The sequence below is a fragment of the Schistocerca gregaria genome, unplaced genomic scaffold (genome assembly GCF_023897955.1).
Source record: "Schistocerca gregaria isolate iqSchGreg1 unplaced genomic scaffold, iqSchGreg1.2 ptg000139l, whole genome shotgun sequence".
Classification (NCBI taxonomy): domain Eukaryota; kingdom Metazoa; phylum Arthropoda; class Insecta; order Orthoptera; family Acrididae; genus Schistocerca; species Schistocerca gregaria.
Genome location: NW_026061718.1, coordinates 582,245 through 609,874, shown reverse-complemented (window position 1 = coordinate 609,874; position 27,630 = coordinate 582,245).

Below are 27,630 nucleotides of genomic sequence, written 5' to 3'. Positions count from 1 at the left end.
TATGTTGTGAAAACCTGAGAAATCCGTCCGTTTTCGACATTTGCTATTGAATCGACTTAATGCCAGTTCGTCATATTGGCCGCTCTTCTCTCAGAAACGGTTACATTTATCGTGTGCAAATCTATGTCGCCATCTGCGGAATGCAGAGACACTAAAAGCACCATAATGGAAAACAGAAGAATATTCTAAGTTGATGTGATAACCAGTACGAAGCAGTACAATTCAAGTTTAAATTATCGATTATTGTCTTTTTAGACGGCTTTGGTGCCTTGGATATGAGGTATGACCTTAAGAATTTGCTTGAGGGTGTTCTAGCAGCCACGTTGCACGGGGGAACGTGAAAAGTAATGATATGTAGTGAAAACCTGAGAAATCCGCCCGTTTTCGGCATTTGCTATCGAATCGACTTAATGCCAGATCATCATATTGACCGCTGTTGTTGTTGTCTTCAGTCCTGAGACTGGTTTGATGCAGCTCTCCATGCTACTCTATCCTGTGCAAGCTGCTTCATCTCCCAGTACCTACTGCAACCTACATCCTTCTGAATCTGCTTAGTGTACTGATCTCTCGGTCTCCCTCTACGATTTTTACCCTCCACGGTGCCCTCCAATGCTAAATTTGTGATCCCTTGATGCCTCAAAACATGTCCTACCAACCGATCCCTTCTTCTAGTCAAGTTGTGCCACAAACTTCTCTTCTCCCCAATCCTATTCAATACCTCCTCATTAGTTACGTGATCTATCCACCTTATCTTCAGTATTCTTCTGTAGCACCACATTTCGAAAGCTTCTATTCTCTTCTTGTCCAAACTAGTTATCGTCCATGTTTCACTTCCATACATGGCTACACTCCAAACAAATACTTTCAGAAACGACTTCCTGATACATAAATCTATATTCGATGTTAACAAATTTCTCTTCTTCAGAAACGCTTTCCTTGCCATTGCCAGTCTACATTTTATATCCTCTCTACTTCGACCATCATCAGTTATTTTACTTCCTAAATAGCAAAACTCCTTTACTACTTTAAGTGTCTCATTTCCTAATCTAATTCCCTCAGCATCACCCGATTTAATTTGACTACATTCCATTATCCTCGTTTTGCTTTTGTTAACGTTCATCTTATATCCTCCTTTCAAGACACTGTCCATTCCGTTCAACTGCTCTTCCAAGTCCTTTGCCGTCTCTGACAGAATTACAATGTCATCGGCGAACCTCAAAGTTTTTACTTCGTCTCCATGAATTTTAATACCTACTCCAAATTTTTCTTTTGTTTCCTTTACTGCTTGCTCAATATACAGATTGAATAACATCGGGGAGAGGCTACAACCCTGTCTCACTCCTTTCCCAACCACTGCTTCCCTTTCATGCCCCTCGACTCTTATTACTGCCATCTGGTTTCTGTACAAATTATAAATAGCCTTTCGCTCCCTGTATTTTACCCCTGCCACCTTTAGAATTTGAAAAAGAGTATTCCAGTCAACATTGTCAAAAGCTTTCTCTAAGTCTACAAATGCTAGAAACGTAGGTTTGCCTTTTCTTAATCTTTCTTCTAAGATAAGTCGTAAGGTCAGTATTGCCTCACGTGTTCCAACATTTCGACGGAATCCAAACTGATCCTCCCCGAGGTCTGCATCTACCAGTTTTTCCATTCGTCTGTAAAGAATTCGCGTTAGTATTTTGCAGCCGTGGCTTATTAAACTGATAGTTCGGTAATTTTCACATCTGTCTGCACCTGCTTTCTTTGGGATTGGAATTATTATATTCTTCTTGAAGTCTGAGGGTATTTCGCCTGTCTCATACATCTTGCTCACCAGCTGGTAGAGTTTTGTCAGGACTGGTTCTCCCAAGGCCGTCAGTAGTTCTAATGGAATGTTGTCTACTCCGGGGGCCTTGTTTCGACTCAGGTCTTTCAGTGCTCTGTCAAACTCTTCAAGCAGTATCGTATCTCCCATTTCGTCTTCATCTACATCCTCTTCCATTTCCATAATATTGTCCTCAAGTACATCGCCCTTGTATAAACCTTCTATATACTCCTTCCACCTTTCTGCCTTCCCTTCTTTGCTTAGAACTGGGTTGCCATCTGAGCTCTTGATATTCATACACATGGTTCTCTTCTCTCCAAAGGTCTCTTTAATTTTCCTGTAGGCAGTATCTATCTTACCCCTAGTGAGATAAGCTTCTACATCCTTACATTTGTCCTCTAGCCATCCCTGTTTAGCCATTTTGCACTTCCTGTCGATCTCATTTTTGAGACGTTTGTATTCCTTTTTGCCTGCTTCATTTACTGCATTTTTATATTTTCTCCTTTCATCAATTAAATTCAATATTTCTTCTGTTACCCAAGGATTTCTAGCAGCCCTCGTCTTTGTACCTACTTTATCCTCTGCTGCCTTCACTACTTCATCCCTCAGAGCTACCCATTCTTCTTCTACTGTATTTCTTTCCCCTATTCCTGTCAATTGTTCCCTTATCCTCTCCCTGAAACTCTGTACAACCTCTGGTTCTTTCAGTTTATCCAGGTCCCATCTCCTTAATTTCCCACATTTTTGCAGTTTCTTCAGTTTTAATCTACAGGTCATAACCAATAGATTGTGGTCAGAGTCCACATCTGCCCCTGGAAATGTCTTACAACTTAAAACCTGGTTCCTAAATCTCTGTCTTACCATTATATAATCTATCTGATACCTTTTAGTATCTCCAGGGTTCTTCCACGTATACAACCTTCTTTCATGATTCTTAAACCAAGTGTTAGCTATGATTAAGTTGTGCTCTGTGCAAAATTCTACTAGGCGGCTTCCTCTTTCATTTCTTAGCCCCAATCCATATTCACCTACTATGTTTCCTTCTCTCCCTTTTCCTACACTCGAATTCCAGTCACCCATTACTATTAAATTTTCGTTTCCCTTCACTATCTGAATAATTTCTTTTATTTCATCGTACATTTCTTCAATTTCTTCATCATCTGCAGAGCTAGTTGGCATATAAACTTGTACTACTGTAGTAGGTGTGGGCTTCGTATCTATCTTGGCCACAATAATGCGTTCACTATGCTGTTTGTAGTAGCTTACCCGCATTCCTATTTTCCTATTCATTATTAAACCTACTCCTGCATTACCCCTATTTGATTTTGTGTTTATAACCCTGTAGTCACCTGACCAGAAGTCTTGTTCCTCCTGACACCGAACTTCACTAATTCCCACTATATCTAACTTTAACCTATCCATTTCCCTTTTTAAATTTTCTAACCTACCTGCCCGATTAAGGGATCTGACATTCCACGCTCCGATCCGTAGAACGCCAGTTTTCTTTCTCCTGATAACGACATCCTCCTGAGTAGTCCCCGCCCGGAGATCCGAATGGGGGACTATTTTACCTCCGGAATATTTTACCCAAGAGGATGCCATCATCATTTAATCATACAGTAAAGCTGCAAGTCCTCGGGAAAAATTACGGCTGTAGTTTCCCCTTGCTTTCAGCCGTTCGCAGTACCAGCACAGCAAGGCCGTTTTGGTTAATGTTGCAAGGCCAGATCAGTCAATCATCCAGACTGTTGCCCCTGCAACTACTGAAAAGGCTGCTGCCCCTCTTCAGGAACCACACGTTTGCCAGGCCTCTCAACAGATACCCCTCCGTTGTGGTTGCACCTACGGTACGGCCATCTGTATCGCTGAGGCACGCAAGCCACCCCACCAACGGCAAGGTCAATGGTTCATGGGGTTATTCTCCCTGAAACCGATACATTTACCGTGTGAAAGCTATGTCGCGTGATGCGGTATGCGGAGACACTAAAAGCACCATAATATAAAAAGGAAGAAGCTTCTAAGTTGACGTGATAACTAGTAGGAAGCAGTTCAATTCAAGTTTTAGTATTCGATTATTGATTTTTTAGACGGCTTTGATGCCTTGGACCGGAGCTAGGACCTTACGATTTTGCATGAACGGCGGTCTAGCAGCCGCGTTGCACGGGGGAATGTGACAAGCGTTCATATGTAGTGAAAACCTAAGAAATCCGACCGCTTTCGTCATTTGCTATCGAATCGACTTAACGCCAGATCGTCATATTGGCCGGTATTCTCTCTGTAACGGTTACGTTTATCGGGTGCTAAGCTATGTCGCGTGCTGCGGTATGCGGGGACACTATAAGCACCATAATACAACACAGAAGAAGCTTCTAAGTAGATGTGATAAAGAGTACGAAGCAGTTTAATTCAAGTTTTAGTTTTTGATTATTGACTTTTTAGACGGCTTTGGTGCCTTGGACATGAGCTAGGACCTTACGATTTTGCATTAAAGGATGTCTAGCACCTGCGTTGCACGGGGGAAAGTAAAAAGTGTTCATATGCAGTGAAAACCTGATAAATCCGACCGTTTTCGTCATTTGATATCGAATCGACTTAATGCCAGATCGTCATATTGGCCGCTCTTCTCTCTGGAACGGTTACATTTGTTGTGTGCATAGCTATGTCGCGAGCTGCGGTATGCCGAGACACTAAAAGTACCATAATAGAACACAGATGAAGCTTCTAGGTTGATGTGATAGCCAGTACGAAGCAGTACATTTTAAGTTTTAGTTATCAATTATTGACTTTGTAGACGGATTTGGTGCCGTGGACATGAGCTAGGACCTTAAGATTTTGCATGAAGGGATGTCTAGCAGGCGCGTTGCACTGGGGTATGTGAATAGTGCTCATATGTTGTGAAAACCTGAGAAATCCGGCCGTTTTCGTCATTTGCTATTGAATCGACTTAATGCCAGTTCGTCATATTGGCCGCCCTTCTCTCAGAAACGGTTACATTTATCGTGTGCAAATCTATGTCGCGATCTGAAGAAGGCAGAGACACTACAAGCACCATAATGGAACACAGAAGAATATTCTAAGTTGATGTGATAGCCAGTACGAAGCAGTACAATTCAAGTTTTAGTTATCTATTATTGGCTTTTTTGACGGCTTTGGTGCCTTGGACACGAGCTAGGACCTTACGATTTTGCATGAAAGGAGGTCTAGCACCTTCGTTGCACGGGGGAAAGTGAAAAGTGTTCATATGCAGTGAAAACCTGATAAATCCGACCGTTTTCGTCATTTGATATCGAATCGACTTAATGCCAGATCGTCATATTGGCCGCTCTTCTCTCTGAAACGGTTACATTTGTTGTGTGCATAGCTATGTCGCGAGCTGCGGTATGCGGAGACACTAAAAGCACCATAATAGAACACAAATGAAGCTTCTAGGTTGATGTGATAGCCAGTACGAAGCAGTACATTTTAAGTTTTAGTTATCAATTATTGACTTTGTAGACGGATTTGGTGCCGTGGACATGAGCTAGGACCTTAAGATTTTGCATGAAGGGATGTCTAGCAGGCGCGTTGCACTGGGGTATGTGAATAGTGCTCATATGTTGTGAAAACCTGAGAAATCCGGCCGTTTTCGTCATTTGCTATTGAATCGACTTCATGCCAGTTCGTCATATTGGCCGCTCTTCTCTCAGAAATGGTTACATTTATCGTGTGCAAATCTATGTCGCGATCTGAAGAAGGCAGAGACACTACAAGCACCATAATGGAACACAGAAGAATATTCTAAGTTGATGTGATAGCCAGTACGATGCAGTACAATTCAAATTTAAATTATCGATTATTGTCTTTTTAGACGTCTTTGGTGCCTTGGATATGAGGTATGACCTTAAGATTTTACTTGAGGGTGTTCTAGCAGCCACGTTGCACGGGGGAACGTGAAAAGTGTTCATATGTAGTGAAAACCTGAGAAATCCTCCCGTTTTCGTCATTTGCTGTCGAATCGACGTAATGCCAGATCGTCATATTGACCGCTATTCTCTCTGAAACCGATACATTTATCGTGTGCAAAGCTATGTCGCGTGCTGCGGTATGCGGAGACACTAAAAGCACCATAATAGAACACAGAAGAGTCTTGTAAGTTGATGTGATAGCTAGTACAAGGCAGTACAATTCAAGTTTTAGTTATCGATTATTGACTTTTTAGACTGCTTTGGTGCCTTGGACATGAGCTAGGACCTTAAGATTTTGCATGAAGGGAGGTCTAGCAGCCGCGTTGCACGGGGGAATGTGAAAAGTGTTCATATGTAGTGGAAACCTGAGAAATCCGCCCGTTTTCGTCATTTTCTATCGAATCGACTTAATGCAAGTTCGTCATATTGGCTGCTCTTCTCTCAGAAACAGTTACATTTATCGTGTGCAAATCTATGTCGCGATCTGCGGAAGCAGAGACACTAAAACCGCCATAATGTAACACAGAAGAATATTCTAAGTTAATGTGATAGCCAGTACGATGGAGTACAATTCAAGTTTAAATTATCGATTATTGTCTTTTTAGACGTCTTTGGTGTCTTGGATATGAGGTATGACCTTAAGATTTTACTTGAGGGTGTTCTAGCAGCCACGATTAACGGGGGAACGTGAAAAGTGTTCATATGTAGTGAAAACCTGAGAAATCCGCCCGTTTTCGTCATTTGCTATCGAATCGACTTAATGCCAGATCGTCATATTGACCGCTATTCTCTCTGAAACCGATACATTTATCGTGTGCAAAGCTATGTCGCGATCTGCGGAATGCAGAGACACTAAAAGCACCATAATGTAACACAGAAGAATATTCTAAGTTGATGTGATAGCAAGTACGAAGCAGTACAATTCAAGTTTTAGTTATCGATTATTGCCTTTTTAGACGGCTTTGGTGCCTTGGACATGAGGTAGGTTCTTAAGATTTTCCGTGAAGGGAGGTCTAGCAGCCGCTTTGCACTGGGGTATGTGAATAGTGCTCATATGTTGTGAAAACCTGAGAAATCCGGCCGTTTTCGTCATTTGCTATTGAATCGACTTAATGCCAGTTCGTCATATTGGCCGCTCTTCTCTCAGAAACGGTTACTTTTATCGTGTGCAAATCTATATCGCGATCTGCGGAAGGCAGAGACACTAAAAGCACCATAATGGAACACAGAAGAATATTCGAAGTTGATGTGACAGCCAGTACGAAGCAGTACAATTCAAGTTTTAGTTATCTATTACTGACTTTTTAGACGGCTTTGGTGCCTTGGGCATGAGCTAGGACCTTAGGATTTTGCATAAAGGGAGATATAGCAGCCGCGTTGCAAGGGGGAATGTCAAAAGTGCTCATATGTGGTGAACACCTGAGAAATCCTCACGTTTTCGTCATTTACAATCGAATGACTTAATGCCAGATCGTCATGTTGGCCGCTCTTCTCTCTGAAACGCTTACATTTATCGTGTGCAAAGCAATGTCGCGTGCTGCGGTATGCGGAGACACTAAAAGCACCATAATATAACACAGAAGAAGCTTCTAAGTTGATGTGATAGCCAGTACGTAGCAGTACAATTCAAGTTTTAGTTAACGATTATTAGCTTCTTAGTCGATTTTGGTGCCTTGAACATGAGCTAGGACCTTACGACCTTGCATGAGCGGAGGGCTAGCAGCCGCGTTGCACGGGGGAATGTGAAAATTGTTCATATGTTGTGAAAACCTGAGAAATCCGCCCATTTTCGTCATTTGCTATCGAATCGACTTAATGCCAGTTCGTCATATTGGCCGCTCTTCTCTCAGAAACGGTGACTTTTATCGTGTGCAAATCTATGTCGCGATCTGCGGAATGCAGAGACACTAAAAGCACCATAGTAGAACACAGATGAAGCTTCTAAGTGGATGTGATAGCCAGTACGATGCAGTACAATTCAAGTTTTAAATTATCGATTATTGTCTTTTTAGACGTCTTTGGTGCCTTTTATATGAGGTATAACCTTAAGATTTTACTTGAGGGTGTTCTAGCAGCCACGTTGCACGGGGGAACGTGAAAAGTGTTCGTATGTAGTGAAAACCTGAGAAATCCGCCCGTTTTCGTCATTTGCTATCGAATCGACTTAATGCCAGATCGTCATATTGACCGCTATTCTCTCTGAAACCGATACATTTATCGTGTGCAAAGCTATGTCGCGTGCTGCGGTATGCGGAGACACTAAAAGCACCATAATAGAACACAGAAGAGTCTTCTAAGTTGATGTGATAGCTAGTACGAAGCAGTACAATTCAAGTTTTAGTTATCGATTATTGACTTTTTAGACGGCTTTGGTGCCTTGGACATGAGCTAGGACCTTAAGATTTTGCATGAAGGGAGGTCTAGCAGCCGCGTTGCACGGGGGAATGTGTTAAAGTGTTCATATGTAGTGGAAACCTGAGAAATCCGCCCGTTTTCGTCATTTGCTATCGAATCGACTTAATGCCAGTTCGTCATATTGGCCGCTCTTCTCTCAGAAACGGTTACATTTATCGTGTGCAAATCTATGTAGCGATCTGCGGAATGCAAAGACACTAAAAGCACCATAATGTAACACAGAAGAATATTCTAAGTTGATGTGATAGCCAGTACGATGCAGTACAATTCAAGTTTATATTATCGATTATTGTCTTTTTAGACGGCTTTGGTGCCTTGGATATGTGGTATGTCCTTAAGATATTACTTGAGGGTGTTCTAGCAGCCACGTTGCACGGGGGAACGTGAAAAGTGTTCATATGTAGTGAAAACCTGAGAAATCCGCCCGTTTTCGTCATTTGCTATCGAATCGACTTAATGCCAGATCGTCATATTGACCGCTATTCTCTCTGAAACCGATACATTTATCGTGTGCAAAGCTATGTCGCGATCTGCGGAATGCAGAGACACTAAAAGCACCATAATGTAACACAGAAGAATATTCTAAGTTGATGTGATAGCAAGTACGAAGCAGTACAATTCAAGTTTTAGTTATCGATTATTGCCTTTTTAGACGGCTTTGGTGCCTTGGACATGAGGTAGGTTCTTAAGATTTTCCGTGAAGGGAGGTCTAGCAGCCGCTTTGCACTGGGGTATGTGAATAGTGCTCATATGTTGTGAAAACCTGAGAAATCCGGCCGTTTTCGTCATTTGCTATTGAATCGACTTAATGCCAGTTCGTCATATTGGCCGCTCTTCTCCCAGAAACGGTTACTTTTATCGTGTGCAAATCTATATCGCGATCTGCGGAAGGCAGAGACACTAAAAGCACCATAATGGAACACAGAAGAATATTCTAAGTGGATGTGATAGCCAGTACGATGCAGTACAATTCAAGTTTTAAATTATCGATTATTGTCTTTTTAGACGTCTTTGGTGCCTTTTATATGAGGTATAACCTTAAGATTTTACTTGAGGGTGTTCTAGCAGCCACGTTGCACGGGGGAACGTGAAAAGTGTTCGTATGTAGTGAAAACCTGAGAAATCCGCCCATTTTCGTCATTTGCTATCGAATCGACTTAATGCCAGTTCGTCATATTGGCCGCTCTTCTCTCAGAAACGGTGACTTTTATCGTGTGCAAATCTATGTCGCGATCTGCGGAATGCAGAGACACTAAAAGCACCATAGTAGAACACAGATGAAGCTTCTAAGTGGATGTGATAGCCAGTACGATGCAGTACAATTCAAGTTTTAAATTATCGATTATTGTCTTTTTAGACGTCTTTGGTGCCTTTTATATGAGGTATAACCTTAAGATTTTACTTGAGGGTGTTCTAGCAGCCACGTTGCACGGGGGAACGTGAAAAGTGTTCGTATGTAGTGAAAACCTGAGAAATCCGCCCGTTTTCGTCATTTGCTATCGAATCGACTTAATGCCAGATCGTCATATTGACCGCTATTCTCTCTGAAACCGATACATTTATCGTGTGCAAAGCTATGTCGCGTGCTGCGGTATGCGGAGACACTAAAAGCACCATAATAGAACACAGAAGAGTCTTCTAAGTTGATGTGATAGCTAGTACGAAGCAGTACAATTCAAGTTTTAGTTATCGATTATTGACTTTTTAGACGGCTTTGGTGCCTTGGACATGAGCTAGGACCTTAAGATTTTGCATGAAGGGAGGTCTAGCAGCCGCGTTGCACGGGGGAATGTGTTAAAGTGTTCATATGTAGTGGAAACCTGAGAAATCCGCCCGTTTTCGTCATTTGCTATCGAATCGACTTAATGCCAGTTCGTCATATTGGCCGCTCTTCTCTCAGAAACGGTTACATTTATCGTGTGCAAATCTATGTAGCGATCTGCGGAATGCAAAGACACTAAAAGCACCATAATGTAACACAGAAGAATATTCTAAGTTGATGTGATAGCCAGTACGATGCAGTACAATTCAAGTTTATATTATCGATTATTGTCTTTTTAGACGGCTTTGGTGCCTTGGATATGTGGTATGTCCTTAAGATATTACTTGAGGGTGTTCTAGCAGCCACGTTGCACGGGGGAACGTGAAAAGTGTTCATATGTAGTGAAAACCTGAGAAATCCGCCCGTTTTCGTCATTTGCTATCGAATCGACTTAATGCCAGATCGTCATATTGACCGCTATTCTCTCTGAAACCGATACATTTATCGTGTGCAAAGCTATGTCGCGTGCTGCGGTATGCGGAGACACTAAAAGCACCATAATAGAACACAGAAGAGTCTTCTAAGTTGATGTGATAGCAAGTACGAAGCAGTACAATTCAAGTTTCAGTTATCGATTATTGCCTTTTTAGACGGCTTTGGTGCCTTGGATATGAGGTAGGTTCTTAAGATTTTCCGTGAAGGGAGGTCTAGCAGCCGCTTTGCACTGGGGTATGTGAATAGTGCTCATATGTTGTGAAAACCTGAGAAATCCGGCCGTTTTCGTCATTTGCTATTGAATCTACTTAATGCCAGTTCGTCATATTGGCCGCTCTTCTCTCAGAAACGGTTACTTTTATCGTGTGCAAATCTATATCGCGATCTGCGGAAGGCAGAGACACTAAAAGCACCATAATGGAACACAGAAGAATATTCGAAGTTGATGTGATAGCCAGTACGAAGCAGTACAATTCAAGTTTTAGTTATCTATTACTGACTTTTTAGACGGCTTTGGTGCCTTGGGCATGAGCTAGGACCTTAGGATTTTGCATAAAGGGAGATATAGCAGCCGCGTTGCAAGGGGGAATGTCAAAAGTGCTCATATGTGGTGAACACCTGAGAAATCCTCACGTTTTCGTCATTTACAATCGAATGACTTAATGCCAGATCGTCATGTTGGCCGCTCTTCTCTCTGAAACGCTTACATTTATCGTGTGCAAAGCAATGTCGCGTGCTGCGGTATGCGGAGACACTAAAAGCACCATAATACAACACAGAAGAATATTCTAAGTTGATGTGATAGCCAGTACGTAGCAGTACAATTCAAGTTTTAGTTAACGATTATTAGCTTCTTAGACGATTTTGGTGCCTTGAACATGAGCTAGGACCTTACGACCTTGCATGAGCGGAGGGCTAGCAGCCGCGTTGCACGGGGGAATGTGAAAATTGTTCATATGTTGTGAAAACCTGAGAAATCCGCCCATTTTCGTCATTTGCTATCGAATCGACTTAATGCCAGTTCGTCATAATGGCCGCTCTTCTCTCAGAAACGGTGACTTTTATCGTGTGCAAATCTATGTCGCGATCTGCGGAATGCAGAGACACTAAAAGCACCATAGTAGAACACAGATGAAGCTTCTAAGTGGTTGTGATAGCCAGTACGATGCAGTACAATTCAAGTTTTAAATTATCGATTATTGTCTTTTTAGACGTCTTTGGTGCCTTTTATATGAGGTATAACCTTAAGATTTTACTTGAGGGTGTTCTAGCAGCCACGTTGCACGGGGGAACGTGAAAAGTGTTCGTATGTAGTGAAAACCTGAGAAATCCGCCCGTTTTCGTCATTTGCTATCGAATCGACTTAATGCCAGATCGTCATATTGACCGCTATTCTCTCTGAAACCGATACATTTATCGTGTGCAAAGCTATGTCGCGTGCTGCGGTATGCGGAGACACTAAAAGCACCATAATAGAACACAGAAGAGTCTTCTAAGTTGATGTGATAGCTAGTACGAAGCAGTACAATTCAAGTTTTAGTTATCGATTATTGACTTTTTGACGGCTTTGGTGCCTTGGACATGAGCTGGGACCTTACGATTTTGCATGAAGGGAGGTCTAGCAGTCGCGTTGCACGGGGGAATGTGAAAAGTGTTCATATGTAGTGGAAACCTGAGAAATCCGCCCGTTTTCGTCATTTGCAATCGAATCGACTTAATGCAAGTTCGTCATATTGGCCGCTCTTCTCTCAGAAACGGTTACATTTATCGTGTGCAAATCTATGTCGCGATCTGCGGAATGCAGAGACACTAAAACCACCATAATGTAACACACAAGAATATTCTAAGTTAATGTGATAGCCAGTACGATGGAGTACAATTCAAGTTTAAATTATCGATTATTGTCTTTTTAGACGTCTTTGGTGTCTTGGATATGAGCTGGGACCTTAAGATTTTGCATGAAGGGAGGTCTAGCAGTCGCGTTGCACGGGGGAATGTGTAAAGTGTTCATATGTAGTGGAAACCTGAGAAATCCGCCCGTTTTCGTCATTTGCTATCGAATCGACTTAATGCAAGTTCCTCATATTGGCTGCTCTTCTCTCAGAAACGGTTACATTTATCGTGTGCAAAGCTATGTCGCGTGCTGCGGTATGCGGAGACACTAAAAGCACCATATTAGAACACAGAAGAGTCTTCTAAGTTGATGTGATAGCTAGTACGAAGCAGTACAATTCAAGTTTTAGTTTTCGATTATTGACTTTTTAGACGGATTTGGTGCCTTGGACATGAGCTAGGACCTTAAGATTTTGCATGAAGGGAGGTCTAGAAGCCGCGTTGCACGGGGGAATGTGAAAAGTGTTCATATGTAGTGGAAACCTGAGAAATACGCCCGTTTTCGTCATTTGCTATCGAATCGACTTAATGCCAGATCGGTATATTGGCCACTCTTCTCTCTGAAACGGTTACATTTATCGTGTTCAATGCTACGTCGCGTGCTGCGGTATACGGAGACACTAAAAGCACCATAATAGAACAAGGAAGAAGATTCTAAGTTGATGTGATAGCCAGTACGAAGCAGTACAATTCATGTTTTAGTTGTCGATTATTGCCATTTTAGACGGCTTTGGTGCCTTGGACATGAGGTAGGTTCTTAAGATTTTCCATGAAGGGAGGTCTAGCAGCCGTGTTGCACGGGAGAATGTGAAAAGTGCTCATATGTGGTGAACACCTGAGAAATCCGGCCGTTTTCGTCATTTGCTATTGAATCGACTTAATGCCAGTTCGTCATATTGGCCGCTCTTCTATCAGAAACGGTTACTTTTATGGTGTGCAAATCTATATCGCGATCTGCGGAAGGCAGAGACACTAAAAGCACCATAATGGAACACAGAAGAATATTCTAAGTTGATGTGATAGCCAGTACGAAGCAGTACAATTCAAGTTTTAGTTATCTATTATTGACTTTTTAGACGGCTTTGGTGCTTTGGGCATGAGCTAGGACCTTAGGATTTTGCATAAAGGGAGATATAGCAGCCGCGTTGCAAGGGGGAATGTCAAAAGTGCTCATATGTGGTGAACACCTGAGAAATCCTCACGTTTTCGTCATTTACAATCGAATGACTTAATGCCAGATCGTCATATTGGCCGCTCTTCTCTCTGAAACGCTTACATTCATCGTGTGCAAAGCAATGTCGCGTGGTGCGGTATGCGGAGACACTAAAAGCACCATAATACAACACAGAAGAAGCTTCTAAGTTGATGTGATAGCCAGTACGTAGCAGTACAATTCAAGTTTTAGTTAACGATTATTGGCTTCTTAGACGATTTTGGTGCTTTGAACATGAGCTAGGACCTTACGACCTTGCATGAGCGGAGGGCTAGCAGCCGCGTTGCACGGGGGAATGTGAAAATTGTTCATATGTTGTGAAAACCTGAGAAATCCGCCCATTTTCGTCATTTGCTATCGAATCGACTTAATGCCAGTTCGTCATATTGGCCGCTCTTCTCTCAGAAACGGTGACTTTTATCGTGTGCAAATCTATGTCGCGATCTGCGGAATGCAGAGACACTAAAAGCACCATAGTAGAACACAGATGAAGCTTCTAAGTGGATGTGATAGCCAGTACGATGCAGTACAATTCAAGTTTTAAATTATCGATTATTGTCTTTTTAGACGTCTTTGGTGCCTTTTATATGAGGTATAACCTTAAGATTTTACTTGAGGGTGTTCTAGCAGCCACGTTGCACGGGGGAACGTGAAAAGTGTTCGTATGTAGTGAAAACCTGAGAAATCCGCCCGTTTTCGTCATTTGCTATCGAATCGACTTAATGCCAGATCGTCATATTGACCGCTATTCTCTCTGAAACCGATACATTTATCGTGTGCAAAGCTATGTCGCGTGCTGCGGTATGCGGAGACACTAAAAGCACCATAATAGAACACAGAAGAGTCTTCTAAGTTGATGTGATAGCTAGTACGAAGCAGTACAATTCAAGTTTTAGTTATCGATTATTGACTTTTTGACGGCTTTGGTGCCTTGGACATGAGCTGGGACCTTACGATTTTGCATGAAGGGAGGTCTAGCAGTCGCGTTGCACGGGGGAATGTGAAAAGTGTTCATATGTAGTGGAAACCTGAGAAATCCGCCCGTTTTCGTCATTTGCTATCGAATCGACTTAATGCAAGTTCGTCATATTGGCTGCTCTTCTCTCAGAAACAGTTACATTTATCGTGTGCAAATCTATGTCGCGATCTGCGGAATGCAGAGACACTAAAACCACCATAATGCAACACAGAAGAACATTCTAAGTTAAAGTGATAGCCAGTATGATGGAGTACAATTCAAGTTTAAATTATCGATTATTGTCTTTTTAGACGTCTTTGGTGTCTTGGATATGAGGTATGACCTTAAGATTTTACTTGAGGGTGTTCTAGCAGCCACGATTAACGGGGGAACGTGAAAAGTGTTCATATGTAGTGAAAACCTGAGAAATCCGCCCGTTTTCGTCATTTGCTATCGAATCGACTTAATGCCAGATCGTCATATTGACCGCTATTCTCTCTGAAACCGATACATTTATCGTGTGCAAAGCTATGTCGCGTGCTGCGGTATGCGGAGTCACTAAAAGCACCATATTAGAACACAGAAGAGTCTTCTAAGTTGACGTGATAGCTAGTACGAAGCAGTACAATTCAAGTTTTAGTTTTCGATTATTGACTTTTTAGACGGCTTTGGTGCCTTGGACATGAGCTAGGACCTTAAGATTTTGCATGAAGGGAGGTCTAGTAGCCGCGTTGCACGGGGGAATGTGAAAAGTGTTCATATGTAGTGGAAACCTGAGAAATCCGCCCGTTTTCGTCATTTGCTATCGAATCGACTTAATGCCACATCGGCATAATGGCCACTCTTCTCTCTGAAACGGTTACATTTATCGTGTTCAATGCTACGTCGCGTGCTGCGGTATACGGAGACACTAAAAGCACCATAATAGAACAAGGAAGAAGATTCTAAGTTGATGTGATAGCCAGTACGAAGCAGTACAATTCATGTTTTAGTTGTCGGTTATTGCCATTTTAGACGGCTTTGGTGCCTTGGACAAGAGGTAGGTCCTTAAGATTTTCCATGAAGGGAGGTCTAGCAGCCGTGTTACACGGGAGAATGTGCATAGTGCTCATATTTAGTGAAAACCTGAGAAATCCGGCCTTTTTCGTCATTTGCTATCGAATCGACGTAATGCCAGATCGTCATATTGACCGCTATTCTCTCTGAAACCGATACATTTATCGTGTGCAAAGCTATGTCGCGTGCTGCGGTATGCGGAGACACTAAAAGCACCATAATAGAACACAGAAGAGTCTTCTAAGTTGATGTGATAGCTAGTACGAAGCAGTGCAATTCAAGTTTTAGTTATCGATTATTGACTTTTTAGACGGCTTTGGTGCCTTGGACATGAGCTAGGACCTTAAGATTTTGCATGAAGGGAGGTCTAGCAGCCGCGTTGCACGGGGGAATGTGAAAAGTGTTCATATGTAGTGGAAACCTGAGAAATCCGCCCGTTTTCGTCATTTGCTATCGAATCGACTTAATGCCAGTTCGTCATATTGGCCGCTCTTCTCTCAGAAACGGTTACATTTATCGTGTGCAAATCTATGTAGCGATCTGCGGAATGCAGAGACACTAAAAGCACCATAATGTAACACAGAAGAATATTCTAAGTTGATGTGATAGCCAGTACGATGCAGTACAATTCAAGTTTATATTATCGATTATTGTCTTTTTAGACGGCTTTGGTGCCTTGGATATGAGGTATGACCTTAAGATATTACTTGAGGGTGTTCTAGCAGCCACGTTGCACGGGGGAACGTGAAAAGTGTTCATATGTAGTGAAAACCTGAGAAATCCGCCCGTTTTCGTCATTTGCTATCGAATCGACTTAATGCCAGATCGTCATATTGACCGCTATTCTCTCTGAAACCGATACATTTATCGTGTGCAAAGCTATGTCGCGTGCTGCGGTATGCGGAGACACTAAAAGCACCATAATGGAACACAGAAGAGTCTTCTAAGTTGATGTGATAGCAAGTACGAAGCAGTACAATTCAAGTTTTAGTTATCGATTATTGACTTTTTAGACGGCTTTGGTGCCTTGGACATGAGGTAGGTTCTTAAGATTTTCCATGAAGGGAGGTCTAGCAGCCGCTTTGCACTGGGGTATGTGAATAGTGCTCATATGTTGTGAAAACCTGAGAAATCCGGCCGTTTTCGTCATTTGCTATTGAATCGACTTAATGCCAGTTCTCCATATTGGCCGCTCTTCTCTCAGAAACGGTTACTTTTATCGTGTGCAAATCTATATCGCGATCTGCGGAAGGCAGAGACACTAAAAGCACCATAATGGAACACAGAAGAATATTCTAAGTTGATGTGATAGCCAGTACGAAGCAGTACAATTCAAGTTTTAGTTATCTATTACTGACTTTTTAGACGGCTTTGGTGCCTTGGGCATGAGCTAGGACCTTAGGATTTTGCATAAAGGGAGATATAGCAGCCGCGTTGCAAGGGGGAATGTCAAAAGTGCTCATATGTGGTGAACACCTGAGAAATCCTCACGTTTTCGTCATTTACAATCGAATGACTTAATGCCAGATCGTCATATTGGCCGCTCTTCTCTCTGAAACGCTTACATTTATCGTGTGCAAAGCTATGTCGCGTGCTGCGGTATGCGGAGACACTAAAAGCACCATAATAGAACACAGAAGAGTCTTCTAAGTTGATGTGATAGCTAGTACGAAGCAGTACAATTCAAGTTTTAGTTATCGATTATTGACTTTTTGACGGCTTTGGTGCCTTGGACATGAGCTGGGACCTTACGATTTTGCATGAAGGGAGGTCTAGCAGTCGCGTTGCACGGGGGAATGTGAAAAGTGTTCATATGTAGTGGAAACCTGAGAAATCCGCCCGTTTTCGTCATTTGCTATCGAATCGACTTAATGCAAGTTCGTCATATTGGCCGCTCTTCTCTCAGAAACGGTTACATTTATCGTGTGCAAATCTATGTCGCGATCTGCGGAATGCAGAGACACTAAAACCACCATAATGTAACACACAAGAATATTCTAAGTTAATGTGATAGCCAGTACGATGGAGTACAATTCAAGTTTAAATTATCGATTATTGTCTTTTTAGACGTCTTTGGTGTCTTGGACATGAGCTAGGACCTTACGATTTTGCATGAAAGGAGGTCTAGCAGCCGCGCTGCGAGGCGGAATGTAAAAAGTGTTCATATGCAGTGAAAACCTGAGAAATCCGACCGTTTTCGTGATTTACTATCGAATGACTTAATGCCAGATCGTCATATTGGCCGCTCTTCTTTCTGAAACGCTTACATTTATCGTGTGCAAAGCAATGTCGCGTGCTGCGGTATGCGGAGACACTAAAAGCAGCATAATAGAACACAGAAGATACTTCTAAGTTGATGTGATAGCCAGTACGAAGCAGTACAATTCAAGTTTTAGTTAACGATTATTGGCTTCTTAGACGATTTTTGTGCCTTGAACATGAGCTAGGACCTTACGACCTTGCATGAGCGGAGGTCTAGCAGCCGCGTTGCACGGGGGAATGTGAAAAGTGTTCATATGTAGTGAAAACCTGAGAAATCCGCCCGTTTTCGTCATTTGCTATCGAATCGACTTAATGCCAGATCGTCATAGTGACCGCTATTCTGTCTGAAACCGATACATTTATCGTGTGCAAAGCTATGTCGCGTGCTGCGGTATGCGGAGACACTAAAAGCACCATACGAGAACACAGAAGAGTCTTCTAAGTTGATGTGATAGCTAGTACGAAGCAGTACAATTCAAGTTTTAGTTATCGATTATTGACTTTTTAGACGGCTTTGGTGCCTTGGACATGAGCTAGGACCTTAAGATTTTGCATGAAGGGATGTCTAGCAGCCGTGTTGCACTGGGGTATGTGAATAGTGCTCATATGTTGTGAAAACCTGAGAAAACCGGCCGTTTTCGTAATTTGCTATTGAATTGACTTAATGCCAGTTCATCATATTGGCCGCTCTTCTCTCAGAAACGGTTACATTTATCGTGTGCAAATCTATGTCGCGATATGCGGAAGGCAGAGACACTGTTGTTGTTGTCTTCAGTCCTGAGACTGGTTTGATGCAGCTCTCCATGCTACTCTATCCTGTGCAAGCTGCTTCATCTCCCAGTACCTACTGCAACCTACGTCCTTCTGAATCTGCTTAGTGTACTGATCTCTCGGTCTCCCTCTACGATTTTTACCCTCCACGGTGCCCTCCAATGCTAAATTTGTGATCCCTTGATGCCTCAAAACATGTCCTACCAACCGATCCCTTCTTCTAGTCAAGTTGTGCCACAAACTTCTCTTCTCCCCAATCCTATTCAATACCTCCTCATTAGTTACGTGATCTATCCACCTTATCTTCAGTATTCTTCTGTAGCACCACATTTCGAAAGCTTCTATTCTCTTCTTGTCCAAACTAGTTATCGTCCATGTTTCACTTCCATACATGGCTACACTCCAAACAAATACTTTCAGAAACGACTTCCTGATACATAAATCTATATTCGATGTTAACAAATTTCTCTTCTTCAGAAACGCTTTCCTTGCCATTGCCAGTCTACATTTTATTTCCTCTCTACTTCGACCATCATCAGTTATTTTACTCCCCAAATAGCAAAACTCCTTTACTACTTTAAGTGTCTCATTTCCTAATCTAATTCCCTCAGCATCACCCGATTTAATTTGACTACATTCCATTATCCTCGTTTTGCTTTTGTTAATGTTCATCTTATATCCTCCTTTCAAGACACTGTCCATTCCGTTCAACTGCTCTTCCAAGTCCTTTGCCGTCTCTGACAGAATTACAATGTCATCGGCGAACCTCAAAGTTTTTACTTCGTCTCCATGAATTTTAATACCTACTCCAAATTTTTCTTTTGTTTCCTTTACTGCTTGCTCAATATACAGATTGAATAACATCGGGGAGAGGCTACAACCCTGTCTCACTCCTTTCCCAACCACTGCTTCCCTTTCATGCCCCTCGACTCTTATTACTGCCATCTGGTTTCTGTACAAATTATAAATAGCCTTTCGCTCCCTGTATTTTACCCCTGCCACCTTTAGAATTTGAAAAAGAGTATTCCAGTCAACATTGTCAAAAGCTTTCTCTAAGTCTACAAATGCTAGAAACGTAGGTTTGCCTTTTCTTAATCTTTCTTCTAAGATAAGTCGTAAGGTCAGTATTGCCTCACGTGTTCCAACATTTCGACGGAATCCAAACTGATCCTCCCCGAGGTCTGCATCTACCAGTTTTTCCATTCGTCTGTAAAGAATTCGCGTTAGTATTTTGCAGCCGTGGCTTATTAAACTGATAGTTCTGTAATTTTCACATCTGTCAGCACCTGCTTTCTTTGGGATTGGAATTATTATATTCTTCTTGAAGTCTGAGGGTATTTCGCCTGTCTCATACATCTTGCTCACCAGCTGGTAGAGTTTTGTCAGGACTGGTTCTCCCAAGGCCGTCAGTAGTTCTAATGGAATGTTGTCTACTCCGGGGGCCTTGTTTCGACTCAGGTCTTTCAGTGCTCTGTCAAACTCTTCACGCAGTATCGTATCTCCCATTTCGTCTTCATCTACATCCTCTTTCATTTCCATAATATTGTCCTCAAGTACATCGCCCTTGTATAAACCTTCTATATACTCCTTCCACCTTTCTGCCTTCCCTTCTTTGCTTAGAACTGGGTTGCCATCTGAGCTCTTGATATTCATACACATGGTTCTCTTCTCTCCAAAGGTCTCTTTAATTTTCCTGTAGGCAGTATCTATCTTACCCCTAGTGAGATAAGCTTCTACATCCTTACATTTGTCCTCTAGCCATCCCTGTTTAGCCATTTTGCACTTCCTGTCGATCTCATTTTTGAGACGTTTGTATTCCTTTTTGCCTGCTTCATTATTTACTGCATTTTTATATTTTCTCCTTTCATCAATTAAATTCAATATTTCTTCTGTTACCCAAGGATTTCTAGCAGCCCTCGTCTTTTTACCTACTTTATCCTCTGCTGCCTTCACTACTTCATTCCTCAGAGCTACCCATTCTTCTTCTACTGTATTTCTTTCCCCTATCCCTGTCAATTGTTCCCTTATCCTCTCCCTGAAACTCAGTACAACCTCTGGTTCTTTCAGTTTATCCAGGTCCCATCTCCTTAATTTAACACATTTTTGCAGTTTCTTCAGTTTTAATCTACAGGTCATAACCAATAGATTGTGGTCAGAGTCCACATCTGCCCCTGGAAATGTCTTACAACTTAAAACCTGGTTCCTAAATCTCTGTCTTACCATTATATAATCTATCTGATACCTTTTAGTATCTCCAGGGTTCTTCCACGTATACAACCTTCTTTCATGATTCTTAAACCAAGTGTTAGCTATGATTAAGTTGTGCTCTGTGCAAAATTCTACTAGGCGGCTTCCTCTTTCATTTCTTAGCCCCAATCCATATTCACCTACTATGTTTCCTTCTCTCCCTTTTCCTACACTCGAATTCCAGTCACCCATTACTATTAAATTTTCGTCTCCCTTCACTATCTGCATAATTTCTTTTATTTCATCGTACATTTCTTCAATTTCTTCATCATCTGCAGAGCTAGTTGGCATATAAACTTGTACTACTGTAGTAGGTGTGGGCTTCGTATCTATCTTGGCCACAGAGACACTAAGAGCACAATAATGGAACACAGAAGAATATTCTAAGTTGATGTGATTGCCAGTAGGAAGCAGTACAATTCAAGTTTTAGTTTTCGATTATTGACTTTTTAGACGGCTTTGGTGCCTTGGACATGAGCTAGGACCTTAAGATTTTGCATGAAGGGAGGTCTAGAAGCCGCGTTGCACGGGGGAATGTGAAAAGTGTTCATATGTAGTGGAAACCTGAGAAATCCGCCCGTTTTCGTCATTTGCTATCGAATCGACTTAATGCCAGATCGCCATATTGGCCACTCTTCTCTCTGAAACGGTTACATTAATCGTGTGCAATGCTATGTCGCGTGCTGCGGTATGTGGAGACACTAAAAGCACCATAACAGAACACAAATGAAGCTTCTAGGTTGATGTGATAGCCAGTACGAAGCAGTACATTTTAAGTTTTAGTTATCAATTATTAACTTTGTAGACGGATTTGGTGCTTTGGACATGAGCTAGGACCTTAAGATTTTGCATGAAGGGCTGTCTAGCAGCCGCGTTGCACTGGGGTATGTGAATAGTGCTCATATGTTGTGAAAACCTGAGAAATCAGCCCGTTTTCGTCATTTGCTATCGAATCGACTAAATACCAGATCGTCATATTGACCGCTATTCTCTCTGAAACCGATACATTTATCGTGTGCAAAGCAATGTCGCGTGCTGCGGTATGCGGAGACACTAAAAGCAGCATAATAGAACACAGAAGATACTTCTAAGTTGATGTGATAGCCAGTACGAAGCAGTACAATCAAGTTTTAGTTAACGATTATTGGCTTCTTAGACGATTTTTGTGCCTTGAACATGAGCTAGGACCTTACGACCTTGCATGAGCGGAGGTCTAGCAGCCGCGTCGCACGGGGGAATGTGAAAAGTGTTCATATGTAGTGAAAACCTGAGAAATCCGCCCGTTTTCGTCATTTGCTATCGAATCGACTTAATGCCAGATCGTCATAGTGACCGCTATTCTCTCTGAAACCGATACATTTATCGTGTGCAAAGCTATGTCGCGTGCTGCGGTATGCGGAGACACTAATAGCACCATACGAGAACACAGAAGAGTCTTCTAAGTTGATGTGATAGCTAGTACGAAGCAGTACAATTCAAGTTTTAGTTATCGATTATTGACTTTTTAGACGGCTTTGGTGCCTTGGACATGAGCTAGGACCTTACGATTTTGCATGAAGGTCGGTCTAGCAGCCGCGTTGCACGGGGGAATGTGAAAAGTGCTCATATGTGGTGAACACCTGAGAAATCCAGCCGTTTTCGTCATTTGCTATTGAATCGACTTAATGCCAGATCGTCATATTGGCCGCTCTTCTCTCTGAAACGCTTACATTTATCGTGTGCAGAGCAATGTCGCGTGATGCGGTATGCGGAGACACTAAAAGCACCATAATACAACACAGAAGAAGCTTCTAAGTTGATGTGATAGCCAGTACGTAGCAGTACAATTCAAGTTTTAGTTATCGATTATTGACTTTTTAGACGGCTTTGGTGCCTTGGACATGAGCTGAAACCTTAAGATTTTGCATGAAGGGAGGTCTAGCAGTCGCGTTGCACGGGGGAATGTGTAAAGTGTTCATATGTAGTGGAAACCTGAGAAATCCGCCCGTTTTCGTCATTTGCTATCGAATCGACTTAATGCAAGTTCGTCATATTGGCTGCCCTTCTCTCAGAAACGGTTACATTTATCGTGTGCAAATCTATGTCGCGATCTGCGGAATGCAGAGACACTAAAACCACCATAATGTAACACAGAAGAATATTCTAAGTTAATGTGATAGCCAGTACGATGGAGTACAATTCAAGTTTAAATTATCGATTATTGTCTTTTTAGACGTCTTTGGTGTCTTGGATATGAGGTATGACCTTAAGATTTTACTTGAGGGTGTTCTAGCAGCCACGATTAACGGGAGAACGTGAAAAGTGTTCATATGTAGTGAAAACCTGAGAAATCCGCCCGTTTTCGTCATTTGCTATCGAATCGACTTAATGCCAGATCGTCATATTGACCGCTATTCTCTCTGAAACCGATACGTTTATCGTGTGCAAAGCTATGTCGCGTGCTGCGGTATGCGGAGACACTAAAAGCACCATATTAGAACACAGAAGAGTCTTCTAAGTTGATGTGATAGCTAGTACGAAGCAGTACAATTCAAGTTTTAGTTTTCGATTATTGACTTTTTAGACGGCTTTGGTGCCTTGGACATGAGCTAGGACCTTAAGATTTTGCATGAAGGGAGGTCTAGTAGCCGCGTTGCACGGGGGAATGTGAAAAGTGTTCATATGTAGTGGAAACCTGAGAAATCCGCCCGTTTTCGTCATTTGCTATCGAATCGACGTAATGCCACATCGGCATATTGGCCACTCTTCTCTCTGAAACGGTTACATTTATCGTGTTCAATGCTACGTCGCGTGCTGCGGTATACGGAGACACTAAAAGCACCATAATAGAACAAGGAAGAAGATTCTAAGTTGATGTGATAGCCAGTACGAAGCAGTACAATTCATGTTTTAGTTGTCGATTATTGCCATTTTAGACGGCTTTGGTGCCTTGGACAAGAGGTAGGTCCTTAAGATTTTCCATGAAGGGAGGTCTAGCAGCCGTGTTACACGGGAGAATGTGCATAGTGCTCATATTTAGTGAAAACCTGAGAAATCCGGCCTTTTTCGTCATTTGCTATCGAATCGACGTAATGCCAGATCGTCATATTGACCGCTATTCTCTCTGAAACCGATACATTTATCGTGTGCAAAGCTATGTCGCGTGCTGCGGTATGCGGAGACACTAAAAGCACCATAATAGAACACAGAAGAGTCTTCTAAGTTGATGTGATAGCTAGTATGAAGCAGTACAATTCAAGTTTTAGTTATCGATTATTGACTTTTTAGACGGCTTTGGTGCCTTGGACATGAGCTAGGACCTTAGGATTTTGCATAAAGGGAGATATAGCAGCCGCGTTGTACGGGACAATGTGAATAGTGCTCATATTTAGTCAAAACCTGAGAAATCCGGCCGTTTTCGTAATTTGCTATTGAATTGACTTAATGCCAGTTCATCATATTGGCCGCTCTTCTCTCAGAAACGGTTACATTTATCGTGTGCAAATCTATGTCGCGATATGCGGAAGGCAGAGACACTAAAAGCACAATAATGGAACACAGAAGAATATTCTAAGTTGATATGATAGCCAGTACGAAGCAGTACAATTCAAGTTTAAATTATCGATTATTGTCTTTTTAGACGGCTTTTGTGCCTTGGATATGAGGTATGAGCTTAAGATTTTGCTTGAGGGTCTTCTAGCAGCCGCGTTGCACGGTTGAACGTGAAAAGTGTTCATATGTAGTGAAAACCTGAGAAATCCGCCCGTTTTCGTCATTTGCTATCGAATCGACTTAATGCCAGATCGGCATATTGGCCACTCTTCTCTCTGAAACGGTTACATTAATCGTGTGCAATGCTATGTCGCGTGCTGCGGTATGTGGAGACACTAAAAGCACCGTAAGAGAACACAAATGAAGCTTCTAGGTTGATGTATAGCCAGTACGAAGCAGTACATTTTAAATTTTAGTTATCAATTATTAACTTTGTAGACGGATTTGGTGCTTTGGACATGAGCTAGGACCTTAAGATTTTGCATGAAGGGATGTCTAGCAGCCGCGTTGCACTGGGGTATGTGAATAGTGCTCATATGTTGTGAAAACCTGAGAAATCAGCCCGTTTTCGTCATTTGCTATCGAATCGACTAAATACCAGATCGTCATATTGACCGCTATTCTCTCTGAAACCGATACATTTATCGTGTGCAAAGCAATGTCGCGTGCTGCGGTATGCGGAGACACTAAAAGCAGCATAATAGAACACAGAAGATACTTCTAAGTTGATGTGATAGCCAGTACGAAGCAGTACAATTCAAGTTTTAGTTAACGATTATTGGCTTCTTAGACGATTTTTGTGCCTTGAACATGAGCTAGGACCTTACGACCTTGCATGAGCGGAGGTCTAGCAGCCGCGTCGCACGGGGGAATGTGAAAAGTGTTCATATGTAGTGAAAACCTGAGAAATCCGCCCGTTTTCGTCATTTGCTATCGAATCGACTTAATGCCAGATCGTCATAGTGACCGCTATTCTCTCTGAAACCGATACATTTATCGTGTGCAAAGCTATGTCGCGTGCTGCGGTATGCGGAGACACTAATAGCACCATACGAGAACACAGAAGAGTCTTCTAAGTTGATGTGAGAGCTAGTACGAAGCAGTACAATTCAAGTTTTAGTTATCGATTATTGACTTCTTAGACGGCTTTGGTGCCTTGGACATGAGCTAGGACCTTACGATGTTGCATGAAGGTCGGTCTAGCAGCCGCGTTGCACGGGGGAATGTGAAAAGTGTTCATATGTGGTGAACACCTGAGAAATCCGCCCGTTTTCGTTATTTGCTATCGAATCGACTTAACGCCACATCGTCATATTGGCCGCTATTCTCTCTGAAACGGTTACATTTACCGTGTGCAAAGCTATGTCGCGTCCTGCGGTATGCGAAGTCACTAAATGCACCATAATAGAACACAGAAGAAGCTCCTAAGTTGATGTGACAGCCAGTACGAAGCAGTACAATTCAAGTTTTAGTTATCTATTATTGCCTTTTTAGACGTCTTTGGTGCCTTGGGCATGAGCTAGGACCTTAGGATTTTGCATAAAGGGAGATATAGCAGCCGCGTTGTACGGGACAATGTGAATAGTGCTCATATTTAGTGAAAACCTGAGAAATCCGGCCTTTTTCGTAATTTGCTATCGAATTGACTTAATGCCAGGTGTCCACATTGTCCGCTCTTCTCCCTGAAACGGTTACATTAATCGTTTGCAATGCTATGTCGCGTGCTGCGGTATGTGGAGACACTAAAACCACCATAACCAAACACAAAAGAAGCTTCTAGGTTGTTGTGATAGCCGGTACGAAGCAGTACATTTTAAGTTTTAGTTATCAATTATTGACTTTGTAGACGGATTTGGTGCCTTGGCATGAGCTAGGACCTTAAGATTTTGCATGAAGGGATGTCTAGCAGCCGCGTTGCACTGGGGTATGTGAATAGTGCTCATATGTTGTGAAAACCTGAGAAATCCGGCCGTTTTCGTAATTTGCTATTGAATTGACTTAATGCCAGTTCATCATATTGGCTGCTCTTTTCTCAGAAACGGTTACATTTATCGGTTGCAAATCTATGTCGCGATATGCGGAAGGCAGAGACACTAAAAGCACAATAATGGAACACAGAAGAATATTCTAAGTTGATGTGATAGCCAGTACGAAGCAGTACAATTCAAGTTTAAATTATCGATTATTGTCTTTTTAGACGGCTTTTGTGCCTTGGATATGAGGTATGAGCTTAAGATTTTGCTTGAGGGTCTTCTAGCAGCCACGTTAACGGTTGAACGTGAAAAGTGTTCATATGTAGTGAAAACCTGAGAAATCCGACCGTTTTCGTCATTTGATATCGAATCGACTTAATGCCAGATCTTCATATTAGCCGCTCTTCTCTCTGAAACGGTTACATTTGTTGTGTGCATAGCTATGTCGCGTGCTGCGCTATGTGGAGACACTAAAGCACCATAATAGAACACAGAAGAAGGTTCTAAGTTGATGTGATAGCCAGCAGGAAGCAGTACAATTCAAGTTTTAGTTATCTATTAATGACATTTTTGACGGCTTTGGTGCCTTGGACATGAGCTAGGAACTTAGGATTTTGCATAAAGGGAGATATAGCAGCCGCGTTGCACGGGGGAATGTGAAAAGTGGTCATATGTAGTGAAAACCTGAGAAATCCTCACGTTTTCGTCATTTGCTATCGAATGACTTATTGCCAGATCGTCATATTGGCCGCTCTTCTCTCTGAAACGGTTACATTTGATGCACGCATACCTATGTCGCGAGCTGCGCTATGTGGAGACACTAAAGCACCATAATAGAACACAGAAGAAGCTTCTAAGCTGATGTGATAGTCAGTACGAAGCAGTACAATTCAAGTTTTAGTTATCTATTATTGACTTTTTAGACGGCTTTGGTGCCTTGGGCATGAGCTAGGACCTTAGGATTTTGCATAAAGTGATATATAGCAGCCGCTTTGCAAGGGGGAATGTGAAAAGTGGTCATATGTAGTGAACACCTGAGACATCCTCACGTTTTCGTCATTTACTATCGAATGACTTAATGCCAGATCGTCATATTGGCCGCTCTTCTCTCTGAAACGCTTACATTTATCGTGTGCAAAGCAATGTCGCGTGCTGCGGTATGCGGAGACACTAAAAGCAGCATAATAGAGCACAGAAGAAGCTTCTAAGTTGATGTGATAGCCAGTACGAAGCAGTACAATTCAAGTTTTAGTTAACGATTATTGGCTTCTTAGACGATTTTGGTGCCTTGAACATGAGCTAGGAC